We start from the raw sequence: 14,758 nt of genomic DNA, 5'->3' as shown, positions 1-14,758 counted from the left end.
TTATTGGACTTCGCTTATCTGTTTCCTGTTTTGCTCTGGTGGGTTATCCTTTCCACTCTAAGCCCAGCTCCTATACCTTGCACCTACAAGGCCTGGGTGTAACCGAAGTCATGCAGGTGTCTCTCATCTCCCGTTCAAGCGGGGACGCACCACATAAGGTGAAGAAGGTGGTGATAGATTGGGGCATAGAAGCTGAGCTGTGGGCAGATACCTCGCCAAGCCTTACAGGCATATCTTAATCAGTCAAGTTTAGGATGCACATTTTAATGTCGAGAAACCGGGGAGCCCAAACAATCATGCAGGAAGTTGACCACCTGTTTCCAGAAGTCAGCTACTGGAGCGCACTGCCACAGCAAGTGGATACTTTGGAAACAGGTTTGAGGTGGAAGGAGCAAATTTGGAGATACAAGCGGGAGTGAGGGTGCATAGGTGTATGACAGAGTTGTCTTTTACATAAGGCAATACTTGTCTAGGGGTGAGCAGGCATTCCTCAGCATCTATCTGTACCCCCAGTTGCATCCATTTATCCATTGAATTTTCCACCACCAGCTCAGTGTTGCCAACCTCGGAAATATATTTTTACTGACAAAGCACAAATAATTTACTGACAGAACACTTTTTTTACTGACATCTAATATTATTGAAATTAAATGAAAGATATCACACATGCGCCCTTACGTGCAATACACCGGCAACGACGTGGGGCGTGAATGAGGAAGAAGAGTGCAGTGGCGGACACCGGACAGGTGAAGTATTAATGCACGGCATCTGGGGGGGGGGGTGATCTAAGAAAGACAGAGGTTTTTTTTTTTACTGACACAACACATTTTTTTATGGACTTTACTGACAGACCAGATTTGTTGACTTTTTACTGACTGTCAGTAAATTTAATGACGGTTGGCAACACTGCACCAGCTAGGTGTCCAACAAATAATGAATAGAGTGAGCCAATGTGGTGTTTGATTGGGCCTTCTTTTATACATTCCCTGGGCTCGCTACATGATTTAAAAAAAAAAAAAAAAAAAAAAAAGTGCTGCGCTGCCTTCTTGCTGGGGGAATTAGACCGGCAAGGAGGTTAAGCTCCCAATCAGACGGTAAACACCTTGTGCTAAAGAAATTGTGAGCACCTGGGTGCCTAAAAAGTATTCAGTGTCTGATTATGACCCCCACACATCTATTGCAATACATATACAAACTCCATATTATAATACAAAACCATCCTTGTATCCATCCACACTGTGCAAAAAACAATGTGCAAAAAATAATATTGAAAAACCTGCTAGAATCGTGGGCTGCAACCCACCCCTGGAAAAACCGGGATGTGTCACAGTCCACAATCCCTCCACAATACAATCAGTAATACAAATTCATGAACCATGTGCAAAGTGCCTGCAAAATGGTGATAGAGCTCACTCTGCTGTGCAATCCTGTACGGAAAAATAAGGTGCATATAGTGCTTTAGAAGCACTGCATACAAAGTGCATATAGTGCTTTTTTTTTAAAAAACCTGAAAAGGTGCTTACATGATATGTGATGAATCTGGCGTGGGGGTTGCTGCCTACGCGCTCGCAGACGTCCTGTCTGCTTCAATCCGGGCCCACCCAGGTGTCCACAATTTCTTTACCACAAGGTGTTTACCGTCTGATTGCGAGCTTAATCATATCTGTATTATATTTACATTTATTTTGGAATATCTGACTGGCGATCCACATATTGGAGGATATATATGGTTTTTTTTTATGGATTTTAATGTATGTGATCTTGAAAAGAAATAAAGTTGTTATATTTTTGGGATATATGCATCTGGATCAGTTATTCAGGATACACTATCATGTTCAATTTACTAGAGGGTACCTTTTTTCTTTATTGATATAGCTCTTTTTGCTCAACCCTGTAAATTTGAAAGTGTGATTAAGATTATTGCAGTGCTCGCTTTTGTGTGTAATGGCCCATACTCACGGGCAACTTTTTGGGCCTGTCGCCAGCACACGTGAGCGCGTGGGCGACAGGCCGGCGACAGCTCCTCGCCATGTCCCTCCGCCTACACACGCGGAAGAGGGACCAGCGGCGCGACGGAAGCTGTCGCCGACGTTCCTCCTCCCCCCGCCGGAAGCTCTGTATTCCTCAATGGAGGTTGCTGTCGCTAGTCCGCGTACTCACGCGGACTAGCGACAGCTGCGGCGGAGTTGCGGCGGCGACTGTCGCCAGGCGATTGAGCGGTTCAATCGCCTGGCGACATCAGCGACGGGCGACAGTTCGGGGTGCGCGCCCATGCAACGCCGCATACTCACGGGCGACCTGTTGCCGCAACACGCACGCGCCGCGTGTTGCGGCGACAATTGTAGCCCGTGAGTATGGGCCATAAAGTCTTGTTTGAGGTGAGAGACTGTTTATGAGACCCCTCAGATATGGTTTGAAGATATCCTATACAAAGCACTATTAGTTTATGGAGTCACATCTTAGTGCAGCTGTGCAAACACAGAGGTACAGACTAACCAGCAAGCTCATGGTGAACCAGAACTCATAGCAGTGTGTAAGGGGCTACAATGGTCCTAAAAGCCCCCTTACTAAAAAGAATTTGCGATAATTTAGGTTGGAGTGAGCTCCTAGATATCTCTCAGTGCATCACTGCTGAATATATGCAAATTAACAATTGTTGCGCTTAGAAGCTAAACACACCTCTAGATCCGCTGGAATGCAATGATGTGTCAGCTTGTTAATTTGTACAGAACCATAATAATCCAACATGCATACAGACTGTTTCGGATTGGTTGATCCTCATCAGTGCAAGGCATGGATAAATTTGGCTCTATGAAGTAGGGCTTGTAACACCCAGAGGTACAGACTAACCAGCAAGCTCTTGGTGACCCAGAACTTATTGGAGTGTGTAAGGGGCTACAATGGTCCTAAAAGCCCCCTTAGGCAAACACAGGGAGGGATTACAGCTGCCCAGAATCCTCCCTCAGACCAGGGTCGGTGCAGTGTCTGGAGACAGGCACAAGTTGAGACACCAGAATATCTGCAGGCATCCTGCAGCTCACAGCACTGCCCCCTTTCTTTCCCTGCTACAGCTGACTTTAGATAGAGGAGCAGCATGTGTACAGAGCATGGAGCAGCAACGTGTGTACAGAGCATGGAGCAGCAGCGTGTGTACAGAGCATGGAGCAGCAGTGTGTGTACAGAGCATGGAGCAGCAATGTGTGTACAGAGCATGGAGCAGCAGCGTGTGTACAGAACATGGAGCAGCAGCGTGTGTACAGAGCATGGAGCAGCAACGTGTGTACAGAGCATGGAGCAGCAGCGTGTGTACAGAGCATGGAGCAGCAATGTGTGTACAGAGCATGGAGCAGCAGCGTGTGTACAGAGCATGGAGCAGCAGTGTGTGTACAGAGCATGGAGCAGCAATGTGTGTACAGAGCATGGAGCAGCAATGTGTGTACAGAGCATGGAGCAGCAGCGTGTGTACAGAACATGGAGCAGCAGCGTGTGTACAGAGCATGGAGCAGCAGCGTGTGTACAGAGCATGGAGCAGCAGCGTGTGTACAGAGCATGGAGCAGCAGCGTGTGTACAGAGCATGGAGCAGCAGGGTGTGTACAGAGCATGGAGCAGCAGGGTGTGTACAGAGCATGGAGCAGCAGGGTGTGTACAGAGCATGGAACAGCAGTGGGTGTACAGAGCATGGCGCAGCAGGGTGTGTACAAAGTATGGAGCAGCAGCGCGTGTACAGAGCATGGAGCAGCAGCGCGTGTACAGAACATGGAGCAGCAGCGCGTGTACAGAGCATGGAGCAGCAGGGCGTGTACAGAGCATGGAGCAGCAGGGCGTGTACAGAGCATGGAGCAGCAGGGCGTGTACAGAGCATGGAGCAGCAGCGCGTGTACAGAGCATGGAGCAGCAGCGCGTGTACAGAGCATGGAGCAGCAGCGCGTGTACAGAGCATGGAGCAGCAGGGCGTGTACAGAGCATGGAGCAGCAGGGCGTGTACAGAGCATGGAGCAGCAGCGTGTGTACAGAGCATGGAGCAGCAGGGTGTGTAGAGAGCATGGAGCAGGAGCGTGTGTGCAGAGCATGGAGCAGCAGGGCGTGTGCAGAGCATGGAGCAGCAGGGCGTGTACAGAGCATGGAGCAGCAGGGCGTGTACAGAGCATGGAGCAGCAGCGTGTGTACAGAGCATGGAGCAGCAGCGCGTGTACAGAGCATGGAGCAGCAGCGCGTGTACAGAGCATGGAGCAGCAGGGTGTGTACAGAGCATGGAGCAGCAGCATGTGTACAGATCATGGAGCAGCAGCGCGTGTACAGAGCATGGAGCAGCAGCGTGTGTACAGAGCATGGAGCAGCAGCGCGTGTACAGAGCATGCAGCAGCAGCGCGTGTACAGAGCATGGAGCAGCAGCGCGTGTACAGAGCATGGAGCAGCAGCGCGTGTACAGAGCATGGAGCAGCAGCGCGTGTACAGAGCATGGAGCAGCAGCGCGTGTACAGAGCATGGAGCAGCAATGTATGTACAGAGCATGGAGCAGCTCTGGGAAACTTAACAGAGTCAGGTATGAGCACAGCCCTGTGCCCTGCTGTGTGAATGCTTCACTTTCCCCTTCATTAGCAATGTCAGCTGTCCTCATTATTATCTGTATTCATGCTGCTCCTGATCGATCCAGTTGTTGATCGGGAGCAGATCGGATATTTAGAAAATAATTGTCAGATCCTGTCAGTCAGATGGGAAATTGCATTAGGTGTACCCAGCATGATGTCCTACCATAATATTGTACTGTATTGTGCAAGGCTGAGGGAGATCTTTCAGGAATCCCCCCCTTGAAAATCCTGGGTTTGCCCCGCCCCTCTCACTGATTCAGAAAGTCTACCATCCTGATTCTTATCTATGGTGGGATCTGGTCACTAGGGGGCAGCATTGAGATAGCGACCTATGGCGGTCGCCGCGCACACCTCAACAAACCTCTGGCTGTTTGTTTTCCAGACATGCTGGAGGTGTGATCTGGGGCGTGGCCTATATGGCAATACCATAGTGAAAGGCGGAGCTATAGCGGACAGGGGGCGGGCTTCACACGCACCGCTTATAAGTAAAGCCCGGTGATAATGACAACCTCGGTAGTACAGCTTCCCCGCCTCCCCCATATCATTCTGCTCTATACACGTCCCCATGCCCACAACATCCATACTTCCGGTACGGGCGCCCCTCCGCAGTTGCTGTGGGCGTGGAATAGCGGAGAGGGAGGAGCGCTTTCCTTTAGTCACGCCCTCCCGCTACACGAACAGCCAATGGAAGGCGTACTGCGTCACGACGCCCTCAGCGTCCTCTGACAAGCTAGATGTTTATAACGGGAGAGGCGGACATGACGTAATCGTGGCTGGAGATACGGAAATAACCGAGGAGAACCGTAAAGAGCTGCGTTATCTGTGGCCAGAGCGGAGGATAGAGAGGAGCGCCGCCTGCCGGGGGTGAGGAGCTGTGGGGGAGGGGGGCTGTGATGGGGAAGAGACCCTGTCACCCTGTGTAATGTCCTCTATGGGAAATACTCAGCTCCACCATATCATCTCTGCTGCAGCTCCAGGTTCTGTCTGCTCAGTCAGGATCTTCTCACTAATGTTACCATTTCTGTTAGCTGAGCAGGTACTTGTATTGCCTTAGGGCTCATTCACACTAGAGGTGGTTTTGGCCTTTTTTTTTGCAAGCACAGGCTATTTTTAAAATCGTCCCCAAAATGTTTGTGCAATGAATGTCTATGAGAAGGTTCATATCAGCGCGGTTTGTGTGCTGTGCATTTAGCAAAGTTGTGCCTGTACCATTTTTGGGGTGATTTTGTGATAATAGAAGCTGTAGAAAGAATGCTTAGGCCTCATTCACACTTAAAGGGGATCTGTGGGGGTTTCTGAAGATAAAAACTGCCACTTACCTTGGGCTTCTATGAGCCCCATGCAGCGGTAATGTCCCACAACGTCCTGCTTCCATCCGCTGTTCCCCGCAGCTGGCACCGGGCTATTATTCGTCTGACATACAGACGAATAATACGCGTTGCCGTGCCTCCGCTCGCGTCATCTGAGGCTTACTGCGCAGGAGCAGTACAACAGAGCCTTGTACTGCGCCTGCGCAGTAAGCTTCCGATGACGCAGGCGGAAGCGAGCGGGTGCGCGGCCACTCTAGTGCAGCCGCAGTTGGATCCCATGCCGCTTAGACCGGGGACGGCGGCGAAGAACGGCAGATGGGAGGAGGACGGCGTGGGACATTACCGCTGCACGGGGCTGATAGAAGCCCAAGGTAAGTGTCTGTTTTTTTTTTCTTCCACAATCCCCCACAGAACTCCTTTAAATGCAAAACGCTGGTGTTTTGAACACTAGTGATTTTGCTGCAATTGCGTTTAGCGCTTCTATAGCACTGAAACGCGTTTGCCAGGAAATTGCCTGAAAATGGTGCAGGTGACGTGTTTGCATTTTTGGGTGATTTGCGGTGATAAGTGCAAATCGCCCGAGTAAGTACGGGCCCATAGGGTTTTATTACACTAGCGCTTTTAAAAAGCCCTAGTGTTTTGCTAAAATTGCGGCAAAACGCTCTAGTGTGAAAGGGTCCTCAACTCTCACAAAATCGCTTTGTGGGGCAATTGCTTTTGTGCTTTAAAGAATAAGTACATTGTATTTATTATTTTCCGGGAATCTGAAAAAAAAATCACTACAAAAAGAAACCTAACGTGAGAGAAATGCAATGTGAAGGAGGCCTCATGGTAGCCATTCACGTGTAGATGACCACCAGATTCCACCATCAGATACTTGACAGGGATCTATCTGATCTGTGCCACACACCAGGAACAGTTTTTTTTGTTTTTTTTAATAGATTTCAGTAGAGGTGGCTGTTTGTTTTGTTGATTTTGCAGCCAATTGAAAGAGAGAGATGATTTTGCAGCTGAGAGAGAGAGAGAGATGATTGATGCTAATGTTATCCTATGTGTCTATGCACACTGGAGTGATGAGGTTTTGTAAAATAAACCCATAGCATTACATTGGGAAGAGCTTTTGAAACCTCTAGCGTTTGGGGAGCTTTTCTGGTGTGTCTCAGCCCAGAGAGAGAGGGTTGATTTTGCAGCCGAGAGTGAGAGATCTCTTGGTCGAGTCTGCCCATACATCGTCAAATGTATGAGCACCTTAAAGGTAGATCAGGTCGACTTGGTGGCCGATCGACTATCTGATTCGATTATTATACTTCAATCGGATGAAAATCTGTGCCGCCAAGTGTATGCCCCACCGGCAGTGCGACAAATTTCAGGACGAAATACATGCGAGCCCCACGTGGTTTCCTAGTACAGGTGTGCGTATGACATCAGAAGTCATGCACACGGCCATGTTACTAGGCAACCACATGGTGCACGTGTATGAAGAATGTATGAAGAATAGAGTGCGTCCGGAGCCAACGGGGACAAGCGGAGGTTGTGGACAGGTAATGTATAACATGCACTTGGCACCGGGGGAGGGGGGCTTAACATTAGGTGGAAAGGGGTGGCGAGGTGGTTGGATGCGGCGTCACAATGCTGATTCGGATCGATTTCAGCATGAAATTGATCGGGAAGTGGCGTATGGGCAACTGACAGATCTCTCTCATCGGAATCGATAAGAGATTTGTTTCTTGGCTGAATCTGCTCATACATCTCTAAATGTATGGCTACCTTAACAGTACAATATTTTTATCGGATGCAATCATTTGATTAGATTTGGGGATCAAAAGTAATTGGAAGGTAATTATCCATTGTTCACATAAACCAGATGGTAAGGGCATTTAATCTTAAGATAAAATAGCAAAATCCAACATTCTGATCGATTACTTTTTCTATACTAATCAACTGTAAAACCTGTGTGGTTTTCTGTACAATTTTTAGATTGTAAAAATCGGATCGAATCTGAGGAATATTGAACCATTAATGGGATTAATGAAATCTATTGAAAATCTATCAAACTACAGTGATGCACTGATTGATCCAGTGCAACACTATGGGCTGTCGATCTGCTGCTGTTCTCGACCTGCTGCCAATTGATGTATACTGTCTGGAGTGATCCATTTTCGACTGACTGCAGTTGAAAACCTGATCAAGCTGGCAGCCCACTGCATCGATTTCTAGCAAATTCAATCAGTGATTGAATCGACCAGATGTCAAGGGGAAAAACAATTGTATGGCCACCTTAACTGACTTGGGACCACGGAAGTGAGAATCTATGCCGCATCTGCTGATGTGGCAGCTTTCCGCAATCCAAGCCGATCGTTGTCTACTACGGTCACAGACTTAATTGTTATGTGACAGCTGAGTTTCCTCCTATGGGTAGGGAGCCCTTTTTTATTTGCTCCTTACAAGGTGATCACTGTGAGCCAATCACAGTGATCGTTGAACAGCCGCATTATAAAAAAAAAGTCTCTAGTCCTTAAAGTGGATCCGAGATAAACTTCTACTCATTGCATAATTGTGTTCCTTTCATATAGTTTATAGGGCATTCCTCAAGCCAAATACTTGTTGTTGTCTTTTTAATACTTTAATTCTCTATAAACTAAACCAGCCTCGCCCACAGCTTCTCCAGAGTACCTTGGCACTCTAAGGCCACATACACACATCAGACTATAGTCTTTGGAAAATGAAAGATCACAGACCAATTTTACCCCCTTCCATGTAGTATGAGAGCCATACCTTCACAGTCTTTTCTATGGAGCTGAACTCCCCATCAGAAAAAAATCTTTGCAAGATGCTGCAGATGCTGTACAGACACAAAAGATCAGTATCTGCAAAAGATCTGTTCCTGCCAAAGATCCGTTCCTGCAAATTGCATTCGTAGTCTATGAGATCTGCAGATCATCATACACACCTTGTTTAACTGACATTCATCTGCAGATCAGACAATCCTCTGCAGATCTGAAAATCCATCCTGGTGGCTCTGTTCTGCAGATGAATGTCTGTTAACCCCCTTGCGGTCCAATTCTCGTGGCAAGGGGTCAGCAGAGCACTTTTTTTTTTTTTTTTTTTTTTTTTTTTAAATCATGTAGCAAGCCCATGGCTCGCTACATGATAGCAGCTGAGCAGCGGCATCCCCACCCCCCCCCCCCCCCCCCACAGAGTAAGCAGGAAATCCCGTACAGAACAGGATTTCCTGCTGGGCTTCCCCGGTCGCCATGGCGACGGGGTGGGATGACATCCCGATCCACCCCTCGGTGCTGCCTGGCACTGATTGGCCAGGCTGCGTGGGGGGGGGGGGTGGCTCGGCGAATCGGCAGGTAGCGGCGGCGGTCGCGTACCACACGCAGCTAGCAAAGTGCTAGCTGAGTGTCGGGATAACCGGCAAGGAGGTTAAACAAGGCGTGTATGATGATCTGCAGATATCATAGACTATGAATGCATTTTGCAGGAACAGATCTTTTGCAGATATTGATGTTTTGAAAGTCTACAGCATCTTTGTGTGCAGCATCTTGCAAAGATTTTTTTCTGATGGGGAGTTCAGCTCCATAGAATAGACTGTGTAGGTATGGCGCTCATACTACATGGACGGGGGTAAAATTGGTCTGTGATCTTTCATTTTCCAAAGACTTTTATCTGATGTATGTATGAGCCTTTAGCCTCAGTAGCAAGGGCTTATGGGAGCTCAGTCTGGGCAGGAGGAGGAGGAAGTTACTAGCCAGAGATTTCAGAGGCAGAGGAGAGGGGAGTGACGTTTTCACAGGCTGAGGGCTGGAGGTACAGATCAGCTTGCCTGTGTGTAATTGGACAAACAGAACATGGCCGCTCTCATTGTATCACAGGAATAAATAATCATAAACTGTTGAAGCTGTCTGCAGCTAGATTTGTTGTGTAAATTATATAAACTTTAGATAAGCTATATAGACAAGTTAATTGTTATAGATAGTTTTTCATCTTGGATCTGCTCTAATGTGAACCTGAGCCAAAGAGTTCAAAATCGGATACTTGCCCTGAAGAGAGGGAAGCCTCAATAAGATCCTTGTCTGAAGCCCCTGCTGCAGAGCACGGCCTGCACCCAAGTCTCCTGCGCCGATACCTGTTGTACGCGGCTCAGTAGGCTATTTCGAAACCATGATCCAGGAAGAACAGCTGCGTGACCCCGATGTGATTGGCAACTATGCCTTGTCACTAATCTTCCAGGGGGCAGGCCAGCCAGGTATGTTGTCCTAGGGAACCGGATCATGATCCCCGACGGGCATGACCCGTGTTACATGGGTAACGTGAACGTTACTCTGGGAATACTCATTACTGTAGCAATGCCTGTGTTGCCTATGTACTGCTGCGCTGACCATGCAGTACAATGCTACCATTGGTAGTAGCAGTAAAAAAACAAAACCGTACATGTATCAGGCTCAAGGTCCTGTACTATTCAAAGCTGGCAAACACTGCAGAAAACAAATCCACAAATAGCTTTAGAAACATGTATTTTATAGGAATGTACTTTGTTAAAACAAAACAGCTGTCACTAATAATTTTAATAAGGAAATTCGAGCCTTTTTAAAGCTGTAATTATGCTTTTATACAGTGATTAAACAGGCTTCGGTGTCTTTCTGCATTTGTGTGTCTTTGAATACTAGGACAAAAGAGAACTTGAGCTGAAAATAAACCTGGGAGATCATTTTTATGTGTGTAGATAGAATATTAGTGCCAGAACTAGGTTTCCTATTTTTATTTTCAGTATTAAGACTGAATTCTAAACAGCAGCCATGACAATCGCATGTAAAATTGACTCCATTCAGCTACAAAACAGACATAATGACCCTTTGAACTTTTCAGCTGTAAAATATTATCGGCAGTCTTTTCTCAGCCAGATAGGTGTTTTGTCTTCTATTTACTTTTCAGGACACCAGGCTGTGTACTGTTCCATTATCTCACTTGCATAGATGATAGATAGATAGAGAGAGATATATCTCTCTATCTCTCTCTCTATCGATCTCCCCCCCCCCCCCCCCCCCCCAAGCCCTGTGTCCTTTGCAGAAGATTGCATTCTTACACTCTTATGCTGGATACACACCATGTGTTTCCGCGTTCGATGCGGCCGCCGATTCGATTATTTCCGACATGTCCGATTGAAGCTTCGATGGATCGTTAGGTCGATTTGCCATACTTTACATGGCATTCGACCTAAAAATCATCGAAATTCGTTCGGAAATAATCGAATCAACGCGTATCGACGGCCGCATGCGACGCGGAAACTCAAGCTGTGTATCCAGCATTAGGCACTCTCTCTATCTGAGATGGAGAAAGTTCCAAGTAAGCAACAAAACATTTCTCTGCTGGGGGGCAGCCAGTGGGCTGGGGGTTGAATTGGATGAAAAAGACCTGGCTAAGAATCATAACTTCATATGAGAAGAGGAAACGTAGAACAGTTGTTGTTGTTTGTGTTTTTGTTTTTTTTAAGTCTCTTTAGCGATTGCTTTGTCTGAAAATAGAGCGGAACTGCAGACAATTTCTATGTACCTATGTCAGTTCAAGTACACTTTAAATCATTAAGGCCGCCCAAGGGTCTCCCGCCTCTGGGGAAGGATCCGTCTTCTACTTAACAGAACAATTTCTAAGCCTATTGCACTTGATCCAAGAATTTTCCTCCTAGGCTATAAACCAAAATCATTGAAGCATGCCCAGCACAAACTAGCCCAATTCATAATCTCTGCAACAAAGACGCATATTGCCGCCAACTGGAATTCACCCCACCTCGCATACCTACAAATACTTGAGAGAATAAACCATATAATGACCTGTGAGCGTATTAACGCCATCATTAACGACAGATTACCGCAGTTCCAGAAGGTGTGGGAACCTTGGGCATGTTCCAAACTATCTAAAGGGACTCAAACACAATTAGGCCTTAACTCCCCCACTTAATAGGCTCTTACAATACAGCCATAAATCAACCACATTACTCCCATTACTCCTCTCCTGCTAATATTCCCAATACCTAAACTCATAATAACCGCATTAAAAGACCCCCCCCCCCCCCCCCCCCACAACTACGATCTGTGCCTTTACCTTATATTGTCACACATGCTTAAATTTGTTATCGTATTGAGAACGTAATTGTTCACTAAACTATGTGTATTTTCAGACGTCTGTAGCCCAAGTTGGGCTGATACAGACTTTTTGTACAATGTTGCTATGTTTTTCTATTGCTGTAACCTTGGCACTTCAGTGCCCAATAAGTTTGTTGAAACTAAATCATTAAGGCCCTGTTCACGGTGGTCAGTTACGTTGCAGAATAATTCTGCATGTGAGCCCACTGCCCATACATTTCTATGGGGCTGTTCACAGTACTGCGTTGACACTGATCACATTATTGTAACTCCCTGCATGCAGGCTTTGTATTAGGCCTTGTTCACATTACACACATTGCCATCTGTAGTTCAGCAACGTGTGCAGGAGGCAGACGCACGACATCAGAAAGTGCATAGTCTGATGTTCACACTGCATGCGGTGCAGACCAGTGCAGTGCACGAAGGCATGCTGCACGCATTTTTTTTTTTTTTTTTTTTTTTTTTTTGCCCAAACGTATGGCTGTCCTATTCACTTGACAAGACAAGACAAATAAGACAAGACAAATAACATTTATATTGCGCTTTTCTCCTTGCGGACTCAAAGCGCCACTAGAGTGAATGGGAATCGGCCACACAACGCATGCAATTGCAGATGGCATGCGTTGCATTCTGATCGCATAGCCATCTCCGTTTGATAACGTGAACGAGGCCTAAAGTCTTAAAGTCTGTCCAGTCTCCATTGCAGCTTACACTTGTTATAATGCATGTGTTATGCAACTGATCACTGTGAACCTAGCCTTAGACTGTTTTCACAGCAGGACGTTAAAGTCCCATGTTACAGCAGCCAGTAACGCAGCCTAACTCACAGCACTGTAAAATCAATGTGCTTGTTCACAGTGCACACGTTGCGTTACATTGTAACGCAGCACGGTTAAACAAATTGCTGCATGCTGTACGTTATACTGGGCTAAGCCACGTTAGACTGTTTGCACATGCTCAGTAATGCTGGAGGAGGAGGTCTCCCCTCCTCCTCTGTGGCCAGCCACATGGCTAATTAATATTCACTGCACTGTGGAGACTCGTGGTGGGACAGTGTTGTCCGGATCATGAACGAATTGTTCATTTGATCCGAATTTTTGTGAGTCGAGTCATCCGGATCATCACAAGGAAAGATTTGGTTCACAGTGGATGTCTGTCTGGAAGAAACAGGAACATACAGAATGTACAGTGCAGGGAAAGTCCTGTCCTGCTAGTCATTTCACCCAGTTGGCTTCCCTAGTAAAATGATTCAAATGATCCGAATCCTTAAAAAATCCGGATTTCCTATCACTAACCTCGAGCGGCTGCTTAGATTGAGCTGCATGACGCAGCTCAATCTGATGTCCAACTTCAACACCACCATGCGTTGCATTAGGGGCACGTTATGCGACCTTAACGTCCCCTAAAACGCAACGTCTTGGTGGGAAAGTAGCCTTAAGGGCCCGTTTCCACTTGTGCCGCACACGTCAGCACTTCCGGGTCTGCGAGTACGCAGACGAATCCCATCAGCCGTGCCATGCACGGCTATGGGGTTCGCAGCCTCCCGCACAACTTCAGATGGAAAAGCCGCTCGAATTGCTAGCGCAAGCTATTTGGCCGGTGACGCTATTCATCCCTATGGCAGTTTCCCCGCGCGATTTGCCTATGGGGAAACTGAATTCGGCGGGGTTCCCGCACCAGTGTAAACGGGCCCTAAACATTTTTTTTGCCAGTGTCATTTGCCTTTTGAAAGCGAGACTACAGTATGGCATAAAAACCATTAAAACCTGTCTCCCGTGTCCTCTTTTGTCTTTTCTGTCATTCTCCCAGTGCAGATGCTTGCATAGCATAGTGCTAGGCTATGTTGCTTTTTGCCTATTGCTCTGGGGCCTTCTAGTGATCCAGTCCTGCTAGTAATTTGTCAGGTAGTAGTGAGCAATGCGTTTTACAATCAGTTGACAGTCATTGCTAGCATTCTGTTGCTAACCCTAGTACCACGTTATAGTGCTTAGCCTAGTTCAGCGCTTGGTAAACTACAGCCCGGGGGTACATCCTGCCTATACATGCGCTGTACATCCGGCCCACTGATAGTTGGTCGAATTCCTCTTCCCCCCCCCCCCCCCCCCCCTTCCATCCCTTCAGAGTCGCAGGTGGGTGATTAGTGGGGGTTAACTCGCCTACTCGCCGCTTCCTGCATCTCCACAGCAACAGGGCGTCACATGACATTGGGACGTGCCAGATGCAAGAAGTGGTGAATAGGTGAGTTAACCCCCGCTAATTGCCCGCTTGTGACTCTGCAGGGAGGGAAGGGGGGAGTAGGCAGCCAGGAATGTTAGGAATGCAGCCCGAGCCTTGCAAATTTTGCCTAGGCCTGGCTTAGTTTCACTCTGTGCAGGTGTCAATCCAAAGTGATCCTCTTGCCCACTTGATGAAAATTTATGACCGCATCCAATCAGGCTTTTGATTGGTAAACCATCTAAAGGTACCCCTGCATCACTCGATGCTTGGGCAAACCATGAGATAGATCCTGAGATTTTTACCAGCATTTCTGATCGATCCTTTTTTTTTTTTTTTTTTAATTTATTTATTTATTTTTTTTCATGGTGGAAATCAATCGAATGATTGGTCGAGCATGTTGCAGCACCAATTATCTTCCAATTCCATCAAGTATTGAATGGAAAGTTAATCTGGCTGGAATATTGAGTGATGTATTTGCACCTTTAAAAGACAATG

The 14,758-nt window shown here is 47.1% G+C and overlaps 1 protein-coding gene across 1 annotated transcript in view; it reads left to right on the top strand.

Moving 5' to 3' along the window:
* The first annotated feature begins 5,299 nt into the window (after positions 1–5,299).
* MAF1 (MAF1 homolog, negative regulator of RNA polymerase III) overlaps positions 5,300–14,758 on the top strand; it is a 43,223-nt gene continuing 33,764 nt past the window's right edge. The window contains exon 1 of the mRNA XM_068237834.1: positions 5,300–5,454. The gene's annotated coding sequence lies outside the window, so the exon portion shown is untranslated. The remainder of the gene's footprint in view (positions 5,455–14,758) is intronic.

Source organism: Hyperolius riggenbachi, chromosome 5 (assembly GCF_040937935.1).
Source record: "Hyperolius riggenbachi isolate aHypRig1 chromosome 5, aHypRig1.pri, whole genome shotgun sequence".
Taxonomy (NCBI): domain Eukaryota; kingdom Metazoa; phylum Chordata; class Amphibia; order Anura; family Hyperoliidae; genus Hyperolius; species Hyperolius riggenbachi.
This window is presented reverse-complemented; position numbering and strand designations above follow the sequence as displayed.